This window comes from Neolamprologus multifasciatus, chromosome 7, assembly GCF_963576455.1.
Source record: "Neolamprologus multifasciatus chromosome 7, fNeoMul1.2, whole genome shotgun sequence".
In the NCBI taxonomy this organism is placed as follows: Eukaryota; Metazoa; Chordata; class Actinopteri; order Cichliformes; family Cichlidae; genus Neolamprologus; species Neolamprologus multifasciatus.
Window position 1 is genome coordinate 56488884 of NC_140445.1, and position 21913 is coordinate 56510796.

Genomic DNA, 21913 nt, shown 5'->3' on the forward strand with positions numbered 1-21913 from the left:
TTAAAATTAATACCAAAGCAGGTGGTGTTTTAAATTAGAAAAGCAAATGGAAACTTTTGTCCAAAGGTGACAAACTACACCCCCCCCCCCCCCCCCCCACCGAACCTCTGAAGTACACCAATTAGCAAGTAATCTGTGCTAAGTCTATAAAAAGTTAAGAGTCAAGGGAAAAAAAACAATTCAATATCTTATTAAGGGTTATTTGCTTGGTTATTTCTTGGCTGAGAGCACTATCTTCCTGGAGTCTCTGGTTGTTGCCTGGCAACTGGTTTCAACTGGTGTGACTAAGTGAGCTCTGAACTTGTAGGCAAATTTAGTTCCCTTCACAGAGATTCAGGTTAACCATTTCTCTATTTCCAGGCTTTGTAATAAGTTAAGCTAAGGTAAGATAACCAGAAACTAGTTGTTCATTTGACTTTGAGAGGTATAAATTCTTCCACAAAAGTCTTTTAAAGAAAGTGAAGAAGTGTATTTCTATAAATGCCAAACTTTTAGTATACTCACCTACTTTAAGTTAGCATTTGTCTTATGCTTACATTTAACACTATTTCACACATTTAACACAGAATGCAAGGTTTTTATTAAACAAAAACTTTTAGTCAGTCTCTCCCCCCACCTGTACACATAGCCAGTTTTCAAAAGAAGATCATGCTGTCCCGAGAAGGCAAATTATGGACACTGTGTCCTCTTAGGAAAGGGACCATCTGGATTGTTACTCACACACAGTTAAAAGCAGGCACACACGATGGTAAAGGGAGCAGGTTGGGTTTGGCGGCTTTAACAGAGTAGTTGAACTCTATGCATGACACTCCCTTTCTCTAATTCTGGGTTTACAGAATGAAATGTATAGTAGTTCATTCTTTTTTTTTTATCCCATAACGTTTATATTGGCCACATAAAAGTTATCAAGGGGCACCAGTGACCCATCCGTAACACAGACTGGGATTAAATGATGCGCAATACATAGCATAACTAACTTTTTTGGTAACTGGCTTTGATAGCAGAGTTTTTCCTGAAACAAATTGATTTATTTGAAAAAAAAACTGTACCTTCCTCAGCCAGTAATATTTTTTTTACAGTCTGAGCTTGGTTACACTGATGCCAGCTTTGCTGTTAAGATGATGAAGAGGGAGAGCATAGTTTGGTCTTACAATAGGGTGGCTGAAATCTCCAGGGTTATAGGATAAGCCAGAGGGATAAAAAGAATTTGGAATATATTCCCACATGAGCTTGTAACCTGGCCAGTGGTTCAGACCACAGTGTTCCCCAAGGAACATCTAACTCTGTCCTGTCTCTACTTCTCTAGAAGAAGAGATATAGCCCCCTCCCTGGAGGCACATCCATCACTTACACCCAGCAAATAGAAAATGTCCAAACAACTATATTTCCCCCATGAGTACAAATGTAGAAAGGTTAACAACTCGGGCCTTTAGATGCAGTCAGCAGTTGCGAGGTGAGGAAGCCAGGGGCCGATTTGGCAGCGAAAACGAAAATGACCAGTTGCAGTGGCACACAGTCATTATGGGTTACAGATGGACTGGCATTATGGTGTCTGGCTGTCTGAATCGGGGCTCCACTGTAGGCAAACTTGACTGAGATCACCTTGCTAACTTCCCACGCGTGGCTGTCTGAGCCAGGAAAGAAACTGTCTGAACCCCCACAAAGAATTTCCCCAAACCACATCACAACAGGCCAGGGAGAATGACAGTGCTCTTGTTCATTCAGCATTTTACACACAAACTAATGTTTGAATTAAAGGGAGCCCTGGGCAAAGGGTGTCTATTCCACTAAAGAAATACACTGGCCACCCTGAAGTTTAATATATTAGTATGGGAGACAACTGTAGCAATACAGTAGCTACACTGCCAAATTCAGTGACTTTACTTCTTTTAAAGTAAAATTGAACCTCCCACTTTGCATTTTATCTGCAAAGATTATGAGAACATCATTTTGCTCCTCCTCTGAGTTTGTCAAGTTGTATCTGTACATGTGAATATGGTGTCAGTTTTGAGATGTTTTATCTAATCACTTGCCAAGGCTAGTCTGAACTGACCACTGGCCTGTTATTTGAGTGTGTGCATATGTGAATAGGTTCAGTGTAATGCGAGTATAAGCAGCGCGTACACATTCTTTCTTCCCGTTTTGCAGAGGAGCTGTCACCGGAGGACAGTTCAAGTCTAGAGGCATAATAGGCTGTGTCATGACATTTTATCTTCCACAGATACGAAATGACAAGCTGAGAGAGCCTTCAGACTGCAGGTGTGCCACGCTCCAAACTTAGTGTCCATATTCATCACAAGTTAGTCAAAATCTAAAGTGGCTAGCTAACAAAACATTACTTTCAAGACTTGAACAACAGAAATCACTGATGTGTTACTGTGGTTATCACAATATACTTTGGCGTAGAATAAATAACGCAATTTTAACGTCCTGAAGTGAGTGGGATAATTCAGCTGGTCTTACCAACCGGATAAACATGTCAGAAGATGTTCAGATTACAAAGTAGAACAATGTCTGCACTGTAGCAGAGTGCGTGTTTCTGCGTGACACTCTTAACTTCTCGTGAGTGTTGGAATGGGACAGAGTATCTGTTTATGGCCTAAATCATGTGCTCTTTGTACAAGTGAGTGTGCATGTGCGTAGGAAACAGAGACATAGACAATAAACATAAAAGGAGAAAAGCACTGAACCAGAACCAGGATACCATATGAGGCTATGAGCCCACCTTAGAAAAAATGTACAGTATAGTCACGCAGCTGTCTCCTGTAAACTCACTGTCAACAATAAAACCTCTTTCTTTCCAGCAGAGTGATTTAGTGGAAGTCTACTGGCAGCGATTTGAGTGTTTTAATTTGTGTAAAATTACCTTAAAATGATAACTGGGTTTTTGTTATCTTACCTTCACTGCAAGTGGCCACTAAATAATACACATTGGTCCTTTACCAGCTGCAAAAGGTTTCACTCAGTAAATTATAAAACATTCTGTGGATAGTAGCAAAGTAGACGAAGAAGATAAAATCACCTTGTTTGCACAAAGATGCATGGAAATGGATGAACGGTGTTGATAGTGACCGAGGTGAATGGATTAGCATCAAAGTTCCATATTAAATACACTTTTCTAATCTGGTTTGTTGATTTACAGCCAGAAGATCGTGTGTTTAATACTACCACTTATTCTTCTCTGCCTTCTGCATGTGCTGCACAATAATCTGATTGGAAGATAGTGCAAGGCTTCCAGTTCTGTAAAACTAGAAATGACTCATGCGGCTCACTAATGTTAGCTTTAGTGTTAGTTTTTCCAGCATTACATTTTTTGCTCTTCTTGGCTGTCTGTCATTATGAGGTTGATGCATTGTAATGTTGCAGTTTCATAAAGACACTGCAGGAAACATTTCTACAAACCCACATATCTGAATGGCTGCCTCCACGTACAGAAACCATATCTACTGTGAATCCAACATTACCTCGAGCTTTTTCATGAAAAGCCACACATATACTAAATGATTTTGCATTTAGGAGAAGCTTTAGTTTGTGCACACAAAACAGCACATTGTATAACAGCACTACATTACAGAGACCTTGATGTGACACACCTGGTTCACTTTGATATAAACCAATCCAGCACTTCTGAAAGATGCTTACCAAACATTTGTAACACATAAATCAATGTGCAGAGAACATGTCACTGTAGCAACGGCCACAGCTTGACATAAAGTCAATATGGCATCCCCTACTATACCTGCTGTTAAACAAACACGCAGTTTTAGAATATGCCATGCCTATACAAGTGACTAAGCATTGCAGTTGTTTATTAACAGAGCCGCAGCGATCCTCTGTGATGAGGTGCGACACTGGTCAACTGACAAGAATGCTAGTCCTCCTCCTCCTCCCTTAAGACGGACCACTGAGACACTGGGAGGCTTGGTGACAGGTCTAGCCCTTTCACAATCAATAAAACATGCTCAATTCCCAGTGTAATTACTGGATCCAGCCTCCTCCCTCCCTCCTTGTAAGCCTGCGCTCATTCCACACAAAGTTGAACCATTACTCTCTCCTCTGCTGCCCTATATAAAAGGTAACATAAAATTACATTTCTGTTGTGAGATGTACCTAATGAACGAGGCCAGCGCTATGAAGTTAGTCCGTAACGAAGCTTATAAACTACAAACTTTTTTTTCACTCAACATCTCAAACGTCATAATGTAATAAGAATGTGTCAAAAAAGATTTTGAAGATTCATCCTATGTGGCTTGTGTTAAAGACGTACCCACCATATTTAGCTATACGCAGCAAGCGCGCTTCAACTTCTTTGAAGGTGATGGACAGCAGCCAAAGTCTTAAGCATAGCCGTGACAGTTGCACTTCCTGTGCAAGGCAGAGTTAGCCTCAGTATCCTACCACAGGCCGTGGGCAGACAAAACTTAACTTCCTGCCCCTCGACTTCCTGTTATTCAGGACCTTTCAAAGTGCCCCTCTGCAGGGGAGACAGAGGGAGCGGGGCAAGGCAGTGGGGAGGAAGAAAGGGAGGGACCACCTTGGGGATACCCTCCCTTCTGATCCTTCCCCTTATTATCATCCTGAATGTAAGTCGAAGACTAAACAACAGAGGCTCATCTCTCGTGGCTTTGCCTTGTCTGTTTACTGTGTTTACTGTAAGGGTCATTACACAGGCCGGACGACGTGCACAGGATGCTTTTGGCCACTCACTTTACAATTAGCAGGCAGAGGCCTTTTCTAGTTATTCAAACACTCCAATGGTTACATAAGAATGAATCACGGTGCTCACAACTCAAGTTAATATATAAACAACATGATTAAGACAGAAGTACATTCCCGAGCATGCAACAGCCTCACGCGGTAATCTGATGTGCATTGACACACAGATTCTGTGAAATAATCCATGACGACGTTCTTAAGTGTATCAAACTCAAAGTGTCAACATTGTGGCTCGGTTATGATTAGCTTCTGGCAGACTGAAGACATAAAGCGAAGCGGCCTAAATCCACAGTTTTACCAATTTGTTTCAATGGCGCCTTGACACCAGCGCAGTAGGAAATGAACATCCACCTCTTTGTTCTCGCTTTAATCAGGAGGTGCTGTACCTGTAAATGGGGCTGTTGGCCTGAGGGGAGTGGAGGCAAGCCAGCCCTCTCACACTCTCTCCCTCTTCCCTTTTGTGAGAGTGCGCTTATCTCCCTCTCCAGCAGTGAAAGGCAGTATTGTGGCCCCAGCAGCATCACTAGTGTTAATGTCTCCTGATGCTAATCTGACACACGGCTGATCCTTTAACAACCACTTTCTCTATCCCCCCCCCCCTTTTTTTTTGCCCTCCCCCTTCTTTCTTTTTTTTATTCTTTCATGCCATTTCTCATGATTTATTTTTCTTCGTCTCTTTTTAATTCTCCCTTTCTTTAAACTCATGTTATACATTCCCTCACCTCAGTTTCCAAGGCAACTAATGAGACATAATTAACATGAGCTATCGCAAGGGCATGTGAACAAAAAAGTGAAAAAGGAGGCTTTGAGAGATGTAGAGAGGTGGGGCAGTCTGCAAAACATGGACTTTCTGCAGCACTTCCCCTTCCTCTGTAAAGCATAGCTTGGGGGTGACATTTCTCACACAGGAGAGATCTGAATATCATTTCAAGGAAAGGCTAAAATGCTTATGATATGAACACCTTGAACGTGTTAAAAACAAAATTCATACAGTTTGCACTAAAGAAGATCCTGCAGGCCAAAATACTGAGACTGAAATCAGGAATGGCAAGTCTTTCATAGGTTGCTTACAGATTTAAGCACTGTTAGAATGTTTCTTGCCTTATTGCATTAGGTAATATGTTTCCCTGCATATTAAATCAGTCTGAAGCTAATTCGATGAAGAAAGTATAAAAATGCATTGTTCAAAAGCAAACAGTGACCTGCATGTAGGGACAGTCACAAAGCCAGCAGTGAGTGCCTGCACTGAAATGGCAGCCAAGCAGACAGCGAGTGGTTAATCTGCCCTGATGACTGGAAGCTCAGTCCAACTCTCCAATGACCCAGCTGTAATCCCACAATGGATCAATGCAAGTTCAAACAATCCTCCATGCTGCTAGCACCTTGCTTGGGCTGGGGGATGGTGGTGTAAGACAGGGACCAGGAGACAGAAAGCTACTTATCACCTGCAAAATGACATCAAAAGGAAAGAGAGCCCCACAGGATGAACTTGTTCTCACTGAGAATACGCTTCACTGTGGGCTACAGCATACTGTATAGACGACTGAGTGGAAATGATGTCGCTCTTCAGATAAACACCAGACACGTATTCAATCTGCAAAATATGAATGACGATGAGTGGATATAACAACTTGTAACTGAAGGACATCATATGCTGACAACCTTAGCAGACAGACATCCTCCATCTCACTCTCGCAGTACTGTCAGGGGATGAGAGGACTATGCAAGGTGACTTTGACTAAGTGCCTTGGGGTTTCGTGAGAAAACGCCATTGACATTACATTAATTTCATGTCTCTTTTTTAACTGACTTAGTGCCACGGAGGCCTGGAGAATAGAACAAAAAAAAATGAAACAGACATTTTGCTTTAGCTTCAAGGCATAGGCAGTAGGGATCTAGAGGCCAGGAAGACAACAGTGACAAATAGGTGACGTGATGTGATACCAACTTTTTCCTCATTATACGAGTAATTTAACAGAAGGATGAGACATTCAGTCAGCAGATCAGGATAAATGTTAGTCAGAAACTTTCCACTGCAGCTCACGTGTGTTTAGGTTTGACGGCAGTTTTTGCCAATGAAAGACAGACAGAAAGAAAACAACAGAGAGAGAGAGTGAGAAGGGGAGTGTGAGACAGAAGACAGTATGACTGTGTTAACTATGTGGAAAGATGTAAGGGAAACAAGACTAAAAGAAGCACCCCGCACCCATCCCAACCCACCTCTGTCGTAGTGTGGTAGTGTGCGGCAGCTGCGTTGTAACATAATTACTGCTGGGACACTTCTATTCCCAATGATCCATTTGCGTCAGTCAGGTTTTCAAGCCCAGCCAATGAATGGATTCTCAGTTTCTCAAGGATAAAGAGATGACCCTCACCTAACAGTTATATCCATTTCATGTAGAAAAGCTACTCTCCTCCTCAAGGTAAATCCCTTGATGCATATTTGAGTCAAACTTTCATGAACATAGAAGATCATGATAACTTCTTCGATGCACAGACAGGATGATGAATTATATCTCATTAAAAATGGATGTGCTTGATGACATAGATATACAGTTAAGTTGCTATATTGTCCTGTTAGCATAAGGATTTGCCTCTAAAATATTACCATTACTATTAAGTTACAGAGCTCAACATTTTAGTTCCCGGCTTTCCAGATGGTTATTTAATAGAACTTACCGACATCCTGAAGCTCTCAGCAACTTGAAAAATGTGTTTAAACACTGAGATTAAAGGCTGCGTTAGACCACGACCCAATGTTAGGTTTATGCCACAGCTACCTTATATTAATTGGCAATTGCCAAAATCATTTTTCAATGTTTTAACGGTTAACCTGTATACGCAAGCTCTTTAATCAAAATTATATTTTTATGCTAAAATAGATTTATTGTTGCTATTGTTACAATTTTACAAAAAAGCTGGAAAAAATAGTAAAGTATATCATTATCTTTTGGTTAATTTGCAAGTTTCAATTATTTGCTTGTATTTCTACACAGAAATATTAGTTTAATAGTTTTAGTGGTTGAATGTTATGCTAATTTTTGACTTCTCAGAGAAGTCCAGTGTGATGGTTTAAATGTTGGTTTAAAAATGTGAATTCAGTTAATCTAATGCAGTATTTTTGAATTTAAAAATATATTTTTGACACAGTTCCATGATATTTGTGTGTTCTAGATTTAATGACAGGTGGTCGAATAAACTTGTCTTGTTCTGCTTTTTTTTTTAATCTCCAACTTGAGAAATCATTAAGAAAAATTACTGTGCAAAGGCACTTTTTTAAATCAAGCAACCTGGAAATACCTTCAGGACTCACTGTCTATGCTTACATTTTAAGTTTCCGTGCTAACCTGCTACTTTGGTGCAGGACTGATGGACTGACTTGCGCATTTAAAATTTATAAGTTTTGTTTGGAGGGAATATTTTACTTTCTTTTCTTGTTTGTTTCAGTATTAATACAGCTACTTTTTGGATTATTCATTTATTTACTTATTTGAGATGCCACAAATCACACAAAAGACTTAACTTTATGTCAAAACATTTTTTTATGCTCTCTGGAAGAGACATTTTGATTTTTAACTTACTATTTGGTTAATTTTGTATTTGTTGTTTGGTCGAGTGTGTAGGACAGATAAACACTGGAACAGCCTGTAAATACAGTTATAGTTGAAAAACAAAGCCAGTTTCTCTTTGTTTCTCTCTCCCCACCATTGTCATTTTTTTTTTTCATTTAAATTTTTTTTTTTCTGAACATAGGCTACTGCCTTTCTTTCTTTCTTCCTTCCTTTCTATTATAAGTCTGAGTAAAGAAATCGCTGCATTTGGGTGCACCTGAGGAGGCTGCATTTGCTCGCAGCTGCAAGATGGTGCCATTAAAGCAGCGCTATTATTTTTTCCGTTGACTGTTTCTCCTACGTTCAACCTACATTATTAGCAAACTTACTCATGGGTAAATAAATAAATCGCTCTTCTAAAAACGACTGGTGAAAGGCTCAGCCTGTCGTCAATAGTCAATAAATTTGTCCAATCGCCCAACCTTATCACAGTCCACAGAACTGTTTCTTTATAGCCTTAACCCCTGAAAATGTGATATATATTTTTTACTAATAAAAATTGCATTATTTGGGAAATGTCCATACCAACTGGCAGCTGTAGCTTTCTGGTAAGCGACACGTCATTGGTCCTTTTCTATGTGGTATACTTGCCTACCACTCTGTTATGAAATTCTAGTGTTTTGTTTGTCTGTTACTGAGAACTAATTAGCAGGTATTTATCTGTGACCATAAAGGCTATGGATGTAGCTTCCAAAACAAGTTTGCTAACATTAGCTGATAACTTAGCTCTTCCCCCTTCTTTCATCTACATATAATCACTTCAGATGGCAACAGGCAGAAAAATTGGAGTCCAGAAACGAATGGGTTACACCCACTTTTTTACATGCAGTCTGTTCTCCAACCACCAAGACTGCTCTGTTGAAGTGGCACATTATGCGCCAAGTAGTGCTTCTGAAAAAAGCCGTACTACTGTACTACTGTTTAAAAGTATGTTAAACAGTAGTACAGATATTGACTCTGGGGCGCCGTATGAGTTTTTATAACATTTTTTCCTATTTGTATTTGCAGAGGCCAAGTGTTCAACTAGATTTTGGAATTTCTTTAGGCAACAGCATTTCCCATAGTATCACACCATGATTTGGCTTAAGAAACCTTTCAACTCCTGATGTGTATACATTATTTATAATCAGCCAGTCGTGCTATGTTAAAGTCATGAAAAATTATGTCATCCTAAACACACTTGACATATTAACCTCTAACTGCTCAGCTCATATTAACTCTGTTAATACAGATTGTGTATCTGAGCAAAATCCCTCCATCGCCATACTCCCTGTGACTTTGTATGAGCTTCAAAAGATATCGTCTTAACATGACACATTAGCAATGAGGACATTATATAAACAAACACTTCCTGTGTTACCCCTTTGCTCTAACTGATGAAGTATTTTCAGTATTTCCCTTTTTTCAGTATTTCATTATTTTTGTTGCTTATTGCTCTGTTCACTGTGTTACACACAAACACACATGGAATAATAAAATCTAATGCATGCATGCTCCTAGAGGTTTATAAATTTGCATAGAATTACAGTGTGGCTCTGTGGTCTGATTTGGTATGATGGCATGTGTCCATTTGCACGGTTGTCTATCATAAGATGGACTTCTCACCAGGGAACAATAATAATGCCAAACCCATAGGGAGCAATAGTTCCCCCCCCCCCCCCCCCCCCCCAACCTCCCAGTAAGCCTGTGAGCTGTGTTAAGTGTCATGGCAGCCTTTTGATGTTGCACAGACCGCAACTCAGAAATGGTAAACAGCAAAGATGAACCAAGATCTTCCTCCAGGGGGAATCCACAGTGTAAGGATATTAGGGGCGTTATGCATAATGCGTCTCAGCAGCAGCGCATTTACCCAATCCCAACATGTCTTTTTTAAACACTGGGAACCGAGATTAGACACAGAACTTCTAGATATTCAATTCTCCACCAGCATTTGGAAATCCACATGAAGATTTTACTAAATAAAAAGCATGTTTTGGAACACATACATGGGGGTCCATATTGTTTAGGGGTATAGTGACTGGGTGTCTTCAGAGAATGTCTGCTTTTAATGGGAAAAAAAATTAAAAAGCTCAGAATAAATATTTGATTTTCTCTTCCCATTTTTATCTTCCACTCGATGCCTCTTTCCCACAGTGTTCCATTACATAAAAGGTTTATGCAATCTGAGCAGTGAGGATGGCCATGAGTCATAACAACAGTGAAAAGGCTAGCTAAAGTAGCACTGATTTTTTTTTTCTTATAATTTTATGTTATAGAATTGGTCTTTTAATGACCGCATGCAGACCTGTGATTCATGCATTTCATTTCATTTATATTACATTTAAAATAATGAAACTACTCACTCGTCTCTCTGAACCACATGGCTGAGAGATGATGGAAGTGTGAGAGAAAAAAGTAGGTTTTGCTAAATCATTTTGTCATTGTGCTTCATGTTGTTAAGGCTCCTTTAGGTCACAGTGGGTGACAGTTTTCATTTTTAATAATCACTCACTTTATCACTTTGCTTTTGTGAATGACAGTAAACATCAGTTTTAATAAGGCTTTTCCTGAAAATGTGCAAGGCAGATCTGCCCATTCTAGTCTGATATGTATTGACGTGAATGATTATCATTCACTGAGCAAATAATCAAATGGGTATTTCACGAGCTATAGCCTACAGTTTCTCCCAGATCAGATGATATGTGTTAGCTGTCACATGAACACTGTGTGCAAACATGCACAGAGAGAGAGACAGAGAAGGGGAAGACAGAAAGACCCCAAAGGCCTTCGCACAACTTGTCTCCCCAGGAAACAGAAAGATTCCTGGAGAGGCTCTGGTCCTGTGTCCCAGCTTCAAATAGCTAATTGCCTCAGGCCCTCTATCCCAGGGCCAGCGGCTCATGATGAATCCCGACCTCCCTAATCGCAATACCCGCTGTGAACACCTCTGTAAGCTGGACCAGTGACAGAGGTTCAGAGGAGGATTGAAACAAAGTAAAGAACAACCCAGTCTGACATGAATCCAGCATGGCAACAGCCAGTGGAAACACTACACTATTTTCACCTAGATCGGCAGCCCACAGCACACAGATGGAAAGTGGACTGGGAGAAAGGAAGAGGACAGACGGGCAGACGCACAAACAGCGGGCAGACTCAACACCTCACTCGCAATCACAGTCACACTATGAAGAGCTGGGATTTGGAGACTGGAGATGCAAAGACAATCATTTCTGCCCTGGATTTAAAGGGACAAGTTTTGACTGAATTAAAATGCAAAAAAAGAAAGAAAAGAAGAAAACATGGCCTGACTATGTACAAGAAAGAAAAAGTAATATTTAATTTTCTGGATGATTTCAGAATTAAAATGATATGTAACTATTGAACTCAGCCAGGCTTGCACTTTAACTTAAGTGGGCAACATAAAAAAGACAATCTCATCATCCTGAATCTACAGAAAAACGTACTCAGTGCACAATGGTTTGGAAGCTCAAATGCATAACTCAGTGCAATGTTCATGGTGCTATAGCTGTGCTCAAACAGTAGAGAGGAAGACAACTTTAAACTGTAAGTCAGAGCCCTGCGGTGAACCGGAGCAGCTTCCACAGAGCAGAGGGGGCTGGGGTCACTTCCTTTCCCTGTTCATATGGCTGATGTGTGCTGGAGAATAATAGGAGGAATCACATCCCCCCCAGCTGTTCTAGTTCACAAGGCTTCTCAGACAGACAGAAAAACAAGGATATTACAGACAAGGCCTCCTTCCTGCAGATGAATTGGCCACAGGGCCGGTCCAGCTGCAGGAGATCCAACTGTTCCTTCCCAGAAGCTACTGAACTTTTAGTCAATGGGCTTTGTGTATGAGCTGTGACACCTAAGTCTCACAGCTGTAATGAATACACCAGCCATTGATAAACACTTTTTAATGCATTCGACTTTTATTTTTGGTAACCTAATGGACGTCTAGATTAAGTGGCTGTAACTGATGAATCAAAGAGCCTATATTAGCCCTCTCTAACAGCACAGTAAACACCTCCATCACTTAGACAACAGCAGACTTTGAAGAAAGTTTTACTTTGCACACAGTTCAATTGTTTGTCTGTTGATGAGGCTTCTACTTCATCGACTCTATACAAAGACAGAGAAGTTAAATCTCCAGCGAGAGAGGCTTTTTAAGATCTACAGTAGAGCATGAGTAATTCAATACAGTGGGGTATATTAGCAATCATGGGAGATCTTTTGATCTAGTAAATTATATTATAATATATTCCTTTGATTTATGTGTTTTTCAAAGTCTCATTAAGATGCGGCTAAAATGCAACTCAGCAAAGACATGTCTTTCTTAACTTCAGCTTAGTTTTGTACGTGATATTGTTTAGCTACATCACTGACTAATATTAGGTCTCCATGCAGGACAACAAGATGAAAACAAGGTGAAAAATACTGACTGAAAGCACGGGACGCACGTGTTTTCGCTCTACGTCTTTTGAGTTTGGTTCACTCACTTCAGAAATGAAGCACAGTGTGATTCTGTGGTTTTTCGTGCAGTCCAGAAAGTCAAAGAGGCGAGAGGAGGCATCTTAAAGGTGTTAAATGATTTGACTTGTTAAAGTCATCACCTTTGCTCTAGCACATGCTTCCACAGTCTACCCTCCCAAACCACACCAACTGTGCAAGGCCAGCTTATGCTTAACACAGTAGCCACAACCCAAGAAACCAAGAAATTCTGAGTTTAAAAAAAAGCAATAGCATAATTTAAAAAAAACCAAAAAAACATTAAGACTATAGGCTTGATTCTTCACCATTATAGTCTGCTTGCATTATGGATGCAAATAAACTGACAGGCTACAGTGGCAAAAGCGGGCTGACAGCATTACAGTGTTTCTCTGTGTGAGGATCTTCCTGCGGAGTCTCCTGTGTGGTCCAGGTTGCAGAGGTGAAGAGACCTCCAGCCAGGCCTTGTTTGAAAGAGCAGGAGAGACAGGAAAAGACGGTGCGGCCTTAAGCTGCTCTGCCCTGCTCAGCAGCACATGTGCTGAGTGAGCCAAAAGGGTGGCTTACCACCAGAGGTCTCAGTCAAGGGCAGGACAGTTGAAAGGTCACTGCTAGCTGTCTTGCTATACAAACAGTACCTCAGTGAGTAATGCCTTCACCCTCTGAGCTGTTATAGAGATTTAAAAAAAATACTAGAGATAATGAACATAGTTTATAACTGTCAATTAAATGTAAGCATTAAATCAAAGAGGTATGATTTTTTTTTTTTTTAAATTATTTTATATTGTTTATCAGCACCTTAGCACAAGTTTTGCGATATCTTAATTAAATTTCAGTTTATTTTGTGTATTTTAATCAGTCAGATACTTCACACAAGTTGCTGTTGTCAGTCACCCAGTGCTAGTTCATGCCCATATCAGTGGTTCACGGTCACAACACATGAATGTTCTGTCTTTAAAGTAAGGCACCGGCACTAACCAAAGACCCATAGTGACTCCCACAGTCCAGAATTTATCACACACGAGTGATCTGATTAGCATTAACAAAAGAAAAAGAAAACATGTAACTAAACATGAGTAATTATATGTATATATTTATAATAACAATTATTAGTCCATGGGGAGCAGTCTACAGTTAGCTGTAGCCTAAAACATTATCTCCCAGGCTCAAGATTCTGCATCCAACCTCCAGGTCTCACAGAGGAACGCTGGAATCTCCATGCTGATGATACAGCTCCAGTAAGGAGTTCCAACAAACAATGACTCACACTAAGATGTTTTAGTTAGGAAGACTGATTATTGTTATGCATCTGACTCTTTTAAACATAGATATTAATTCAAGTTCTTGCAAAGAAAAAAAAGCATACCACAAATTTAAAAGAACGATAGCCGTGAAAAGAAGAAAAACAGAGAAAAGACAACTGTGCGTTAAAAAAAAGTGTCGCTTCAACCTAATTGCTGTCAGTGAACAGACTCAGTATCTTGTAGCAAGTTTAACGGACCAAACCAAGTCACACAGCTGGAGCGGTGTTGGGGGGGGGGGGGGGGGGGGGGGGGGGGGTGCTAGAGAACACAGTATAATGACTTTAAAGTTAATAACTAGCCTGGTATAGACACAACTTCAAGGATTCACAAAATAACACTAGGGATTCAAAACACAGACAAATAAATAACCATGTAAGAAATTTAAAATAAATATAGCAATCAAACTACACTGTATAATACTATAATAGCCATAAGGGCCTTAATTTTCTTAAGAAATCTGCAGCATAAAAGAACAGCTTGGCTTACCAAACAACCAGAGAAACACTATCCTCTTTAACCGGCCAAGAATGTTCAGCTTCTATCTCTTATTTTTTATTCAATGCATCCTTGGCTTTCAGCTCTCTGCTGTTTTGTCCTCCTTGAAAAAAAAAATGTCCTGGGAGGAGGAGAGTGAAGGAGAAAAGACTTTCACTCAGTGATTCAGAGGCATCGTGTAAACGCCAGCATTCTCCTTCTGACAACCGGCGTTAATTGCAGATCCGACTCGCCCACACACTCCACATTTCTCCTGGAAGGAGAAGCTGAGACACTGAGATTGAAGTGGGATGAGGAGTGCAGTAAAAGATGCTGCAGCTGCCCATTCCTCGCACCGTCACCACCTCTCATTTCTCCCTTTCCACTGAGAACTTGTGCTGAGACGCAAACAAGCGCTTACGCACATTTACACAGGCATGCAGGGGCACACAAACATCCCATATAACAAGGCTAAAACAGTTACTAAACACTGGTAGTCATTGTGCAATACCAGCCATAACGATTAAATAAATACAGGACAAAACTCTCATATTATCAAAGCTTTCTGTGTGCTTGTCTAATGGACGCTATTAAACATTTGAGGTCTCTGAGGTTAGTGCAACAGTTCACAGCGCACGTGAGAAAGACATTTACGGCAGCCCTATCGGTGCCTTCATACTCATTCCTTTGACTAATACATGACATAAATTGTTAAAATGATATTCATTTCAGCACGATGAAAAAATTCCTCATCCACACATTAGACACAGGAGCTCACGTGATGTAGATCATGAGCAACAAGGCCCATTACTGGCGAGGCCTGGGGCAGCACAGAAGCTAATGACTGCAGATTGGAGGGTGCTTTAATGCTTTGCTTTAGAAATCACTGGCAACCAGCTGGTACGGTAACGTGCATGCTTTCAGAGTAGCGGTAGCACAAAAAGGACAGTGAGAAAATGCAAGTACCCTTTCATGCTGCTGTAACAACTCGTGCCCCTAGAAAAACAATGAAATTTGTCATTAGTTCAACCTGATAAGGGGGTAATATACTGTAAGCAGTAAAATATTTACAACTGTGGTAAAGACAAAGTCACGTTTTATATATGCATGCAACATACAGAGGGGTTTTTTTTCAACACGGCAAAACATAACTTTAATTTTGCTGGGTTTTATCCACACAAAAGGCAGTTTATACGTTCAAATGTGAAGCACAACCACACAGTAGATCCACTCATGAATGAGCTTATAAAATAAGGACAATTTCAAGTCTTATTTTCAGTTCCAACTGAATAAAAACTACTCCTTCTGTGCAATATTAATGAGCTATGCAGGGTGTAGCATACACTAGAAACATTTGAGAAGGTCAGGTTACCGTTGGCCATTTCCCACTCTGGCCAGGGGTTAAGGTCACCAGAGTGCCAGAGATTCAAAGAAACACCAGGCAGCAAAGGTTCTCTCGCACAATCTCCGCTGGCCAAAGATCCTTATGCAGCTTAACTTCAAGGTGCGATGCCCCTGTCACTATGCCTGTCACTTAAATGCATAAAATGTGTCACCTTCAAGTGATCTTATTAACCAGGGAGAAATCTTTAACATCAAAGATCATCTAAAATATCTCACATCAATTCACTTGATTGGGCACGCTTTGGCTGAGCATATTTCAGTTTTAACCAGTCGCATATCCCTTCATCTATTTCAACAAATTATGAAAATATATAGTACATATATGTATACATATACAATATAGGCAACTACCCCTGCTTTGACTTTTATCATGCCAATTGCTCTATAAACTTTTTTTATTCACGTTATAATGCTGTACATCTACAAATTAAAAAATACCCCTGCATACATAAAATGTATTTTATTTTACTTTTTTTTATTAAAGGTTAGGTGTTTATAGAAAACATACAATCTGCAGTAAACTCACGCCAGACAACTTTTTTATTACCACTGTCACCGTGTGAGCTCGCCTGATGTTGTCAGTGTGATGGCTCAACAGTGTTATTATATACACACTGATTACTATTTTCCCCAGGAGACTCGCCCGTTTTACAAAGTACGGCTAATCATTTCACACTCTGGACAACAAGTCCGAATCTGTGTGAGTTTTAAGACTCACAATTGACAAACCGACCATGTAGTCGAGCTTCTAGTACAACTTATTACCGGCTTAGAGATGAGTCCTATAAAAGTTTTTAACAATTGACAGATATCAACAGCGCGCGCGTCTAGCTACACCCCCCCCCCCAAAAACACGACACTTGGGTATTTTACGACACGGAAAGCGACTAATTACCAAGTGTGCTTTATATTAAATGACGCCACTTTTTACGCCGTCTTCTCGCAAAAGCTACATGTTATTAGGATACGATAGATAGATGTCTCCTAATGTCTCCCAAATCCACTCTACGTCTCCCTCTTGCGCTTTTCTACACTCACTCTCACTGTAGCTACAGTATCGCTGCCACACTCCGCAACATTGTTTCTATTTCCGTTACTCACCTTTACTCCCAAGTCAGTCGCTGTATATAGACACTCTATATCGGTGACTCCAGTGGATAAACGTAATTTCAGTTCACATTTACACGCTGACTGCTATTTTAGGGGGAGCTGACAAACTCAGAAAAGCCAGTCTCCCTCTTGTCAGTGAGACTCCTCCCCTCATCTGACGAACTGCCTCTGCCCCCCACTCCCTCCTTTCTCTCTCCCTCTCTCTCTCTCCACTCTCTCTCTCACACACACAGCGTCAAAACATGTAGACTACAAGCTGTCTAAACAGTGTTTTGTTTTTAAACTTGAACATTCATGTGAGGTGAACATTAATCCATTTTGTGCTCATTTTCAGACATGGAACTACCCCCTCAAAAATTTGTGCAAAATCAAAGAAAACAATTCTAGAAGCATGTCCTCAATTCATCTTCCTTTAAGGCGTATTTTTATTTAAAAAGCTACTTTTCCGAACTCGCTGGTCTCGGCCTCATTACAAACTACATTTGACGTCATATCTCTAAGACAACAGCGATGGAATTCAGTTTGAAGGGCAGTTCCGTCGGCCGATGAAAACTCGCAGCGCCCCGTGAGCAGCTAATCGGAGCGGGAAGGCGGGACCTTCGTGACTCCCATACGGGCATGTCACGTGTATTTGCGGGGGTCATCGTCACAGGAGGCGTGGCTAGCACGGGCTGTAGTGGCGAGTGGCCCGCCCCGCTGTTTATACTGGCGTTTGGAGGCAGGTGTCATTTTCTCTTGCAATTATGCGTTTATTATGGATTTGATAGACTTGATTCTGGAGCAAATTTACAAATGAGTGGCTATTACGATTAAATGTGGCAGTTTAAAGCTGTTTGAAGCTAACAGGGCTTTCTGGTTTGAAATGGAGCTTGAATAGAAGGACCCTTTTTTCTACTTTAAATGCGAACTTGGACTGTATTTACCAAGAAACTATTCTAGCTACAATTTACTTTATACAAATCGCATAAGATTTATTGCTTGATGTCTTACTACCCAACAGCAGGTTAACATAAACTCTGTCTTAACAAGGTACGCCAGGTTATGCCTCACACAAGTTAATTATTCATTTTAAAATAATTACATTTGTTAGCATAATAACCCTTTTCTCCTCCAAGATTAAAGACATAAATGAAAGAATGTCCTTGATATCCTTTTGTGGTTTTGCTGCTTTATTAAAAGATCCACTTCCTGAATCCTCAGTCTTTCTAAGAGTGAAACCCAGAAGTCTCACAAAAGTTTTACACATTAAACTACATTATCTATTTGTGAAGGAATAGAATCACATTTTTATTAATATAAAGCTGATAAAATCAATTTTAGATCACAAAGAGTAACCAAACTTTCAGTGTCTGAATGTTTTCACTTCCTCTAAATACTTTAGAAATGGTAGTCAGAGCAGCAATTTTGTATCTCTGCAAACACACTGTATGGTTTGATGGTGCTATGATGAAACATTTTATACTTATTCAGGAATGATGGAGAGGGTTTTGTACAAAGTTGATTAGTGTTTGTTTTGTCTGAGGTGCATTGTGTTATCTAAGTCACCAGTTAGTTTGAGCTGTAAAAAGAAAGGCTGTGTTTAGTGTTCCTGGGACCTCCTGATTCCTCATAAGTTTAAAATGGTAAATGGTAAATGGCCTGCATTTGTATAGCGCTTTACTCAGTCCCTAAGGACCCCAAAGCGCTTTACACTACATTCAGTCATTCACCCATTCAAACACACATTCATACACTGGTGATGGCAAGCTACATTGTAGCCACAGCTGCCCTGGGGCGCACTGACAGAGGCGAGGCTGCCGGACACTGGCGCCACCGGGCCCTCTGACCAGCTTAAAGCAAGCAGTTTAAAGCAAGAAGTCAACATACCTTAAAAAAAACTATTAAAACACAAAATGTCACAGCCTTGGAATAATTGGGCCAAGAAGCAGCAAACTAACAGATTAAATGGCAAATCAGTTTACTTCATTCTATCATGGACTTGTGACCTGTCCACACTGTATCCTGGAATATGCTCCAACATTTCCCCCCCCCCCCCCCCCCCCCCCACACACACACACACACGCACGCACACGCCACCACCACCACCTTACTAAACTGAATTGGATCAGCACTAAAGAAACCCTGTCTTTCTCAAGACTTTCCTCAAGATGTCTCCCTCCATGCAAAAAAACCCCCCCCAAAAAACAGCCAAACTGATGAAATTAAATTTTAGAATAAGTCCTTAAACAAAAAGGGAGTAATAATGTTTCCATTCTATCTACAGCTGTTGATTTACACTGCCCTACCATTTGATTCTGACAATCATGTTAGTATTTTAAATCATAACATCATATTGCCAGGTAACGTACATTTCTGGTTGTTCTTTCATGGGAGGCCATTTAATTATTATTTTTTGTGTGTTTCCCAAATTTACTATGTATTTATAAGCACCACATGACAGGGTTAGCAAGTTTTGTTTTGTTCTGTTTTGTTTGTTAAATATTGAAGTACTTTTAGTCTAATGAGCAATTCATGCAGTTGTTACACTTTGATGAAGTCATTGAAGCCTTTCCTGTAATTTGTGGATGGCTGAAAATTGTAGTCAATAGCAAAAAATGAATATTTTGCACCCAGCAGTGCTTATATCATAACAATGCTGGTGCGAGATCTATCTTTGAAAATATTTTTCTTTTCTTTATCCAGACAGAGAAGAACATATACTTTGTGTACTTTAATAAGTATTCTTATTTTGTCTTTGTGGTAAAAGTTCAACCCTCTTTGATATATTGTAGCATATAAAAGTGGTATAATATATTACACAATATATGATGTATGTTTTCAAAGTGACTGAATCTGTTAGCGTCTCATGTGTGGTATTCTGCAATTAGAACAATAGTACTACTACATTGTTAGTACAACAATATTACATCTCATAACCAAAACAAAAATCAGCATTGTTTCAGCTTTGTCGTGATCCTTTATGAGTTCCAGCTGGTTCTTATTAGGGGTGCAACAATACACAAAATTCACGGTTGGGTTCGGTTCAATACTTTGGTGTCACAGTTCGATATTTTTCGATACAAAAAAATGTTCATGCCTTTTTAATTTATCATTTATTAAAATTATAAATATATATTTTAACTCAAAAGTACAGTTTTTAAATTTAATGTTGCTGAAACAACAAAATGAAAAAAACAAATCAATCTGATCAAGAAATCACTCATCTTTGGAAAGGAGAGTTTATTACAGAGAAATGGCTCTTTCCAAAATAAAAGCTGTACTATAAGCTTCTTCTGGGCTTTATTCTCAGCAGCATATTAAACATATCAGGTCCCCATAAGGAGACTCATGTGCTAATGGTTGTCTAAATGGCTCAGGTAAAGTTTGTAGCATGCGTGCTTGTTGTTTTTGTCTGCTTCCACTTGTCTTTGCACTAGGATGATGTTGGCGTAAATGTGCTGTCATATTCGTTGTGTTCCCACTAGTGCTGTCAGCGTTAACCTCGTTAAAATGACATTAACGCCATAACGCGGCAAATCTCCGTTAACAAGTTACCGCGGATCGCCCAGTGCTTGGGGCTGGACAGTGTCAACACTTACCAAGCTAACTGCGCTAACGCACTAGTTCCCACAAATTGAGCATTGCGTGGCACACCCGACATACTGTTTTACTTTTGTCCATGACGCACTTACCATCAGGGTCATACTTCACATGAAAACCAAGATAGTTCCAAATGCCAGATCTGAATGAGGGTGGGGGAGGTTCAGTTTCGGGTAGCGTTGAGGTAGTTGCCATGTTGCAACTAGCTTAGCTTCTGTCTTGCTAGCTTGTGCTGCGCTCAGTGGATCTGCACTCGACAGTGCAGCCTAGGCGGAGTAGTCGAACGCAGATCCACTGAGCTCTCAACACAGGCAGCATCGTCAGAAGAAAAGTTGATAAAACAAATAAAAAATGTTGTATGTTCAATACATATGCATACCAAACCGAAAGCACTGAATCGAACGGTTCAATATCGATACGAGTATCATTGCACCCCTAGTTCTTATATATCTTATATATCTAAGTTCTAAGATATCACCTTAGCAGCACTTTTGCATTAACGTGTGTTACCATCATCTCAAACTGAGGCTAGCAAAAAAGAACAAACAACAACAAAAACTTCTGCTATTAAGAATACAGAAGAACATCATTGTAGTGATCTGCATTACCTGTGTCAGTTTAATCCAATAAAAAGCATTAATACTAATATATGAAACGCTATGTGCAACCCATATTATCCTGGATGGGAGATAAAACTTAAAATGACATTAGCATCACATTTCACTTCACATCCTGTGTGAGGACTTCAAGCCCTTTGTGACACCTGTGTCTTACCTGTTGTTCTACATGCGCCTTCACAGAACCTGCTGTTCCGATCTCCACCTTTCCTTCTGCAAGCATTGACTTTTCCTTTTTTCTTCTTTCCGTTCTGCCCACAAGTCTTCTTTCTGCTGCTTTGTGTCACTCTACCCACTGATTTACCTCAAAGCCAGACCAGCTGGCTTTGGATGCTTCCCTCAGAGCCCTACGAGGCCCGTCTTCACACCCTGTTCTTTCTCTTGTCCCTTGGTCTCTCTGCCTGCACAGAGCAAGGGGCAGTGGTTTGAAGGGTAGGACCCCAGATGGACATAGACATGTCGGGCATGCATTATGTGATGGGGCTTGGCTCACGGCTCTCTAGACCAGCCACAGCTGTCAGTCATAGCTTCATAGATGAAGGTGTTGAGGACTTTTTTTTTAAACCCCCTACTCTGTGAAAAGGATCATAAGAACAAAAAACTATTTTTTCTAACACAAACAGTTTTTTAA

The 21913-nt window shown here is 40.2% G+C and overlaps 1 protein-coding gene across 8 annotated transcripts in view; it reads right to left on the minus strand.

The window, feature by feature from the left end:
• Positions 1–21696, minus strand: part of mef2aa (myocyte enhancer factor 2aa) — a 63193-nt gene extending 41497 nt beyond the window's left edge. For 3 of the 8 annotated variants that reach the window (XM_085164465.1, XM_085164460.1, XM_085164464.1), the window contains exon 1: positions 17078–17262. The gene's annotated coding sequence lies outside the window, so the exon portion shown is untranslated. The other 5 variants (XM_085164462.1, XM_085164461.1, XM_085164467.1 and 2 more) reach the window with 5 other exon arrangements.
• Between the last annotated feature and the right edge of the window lie 217 nt (positions 21697–21913).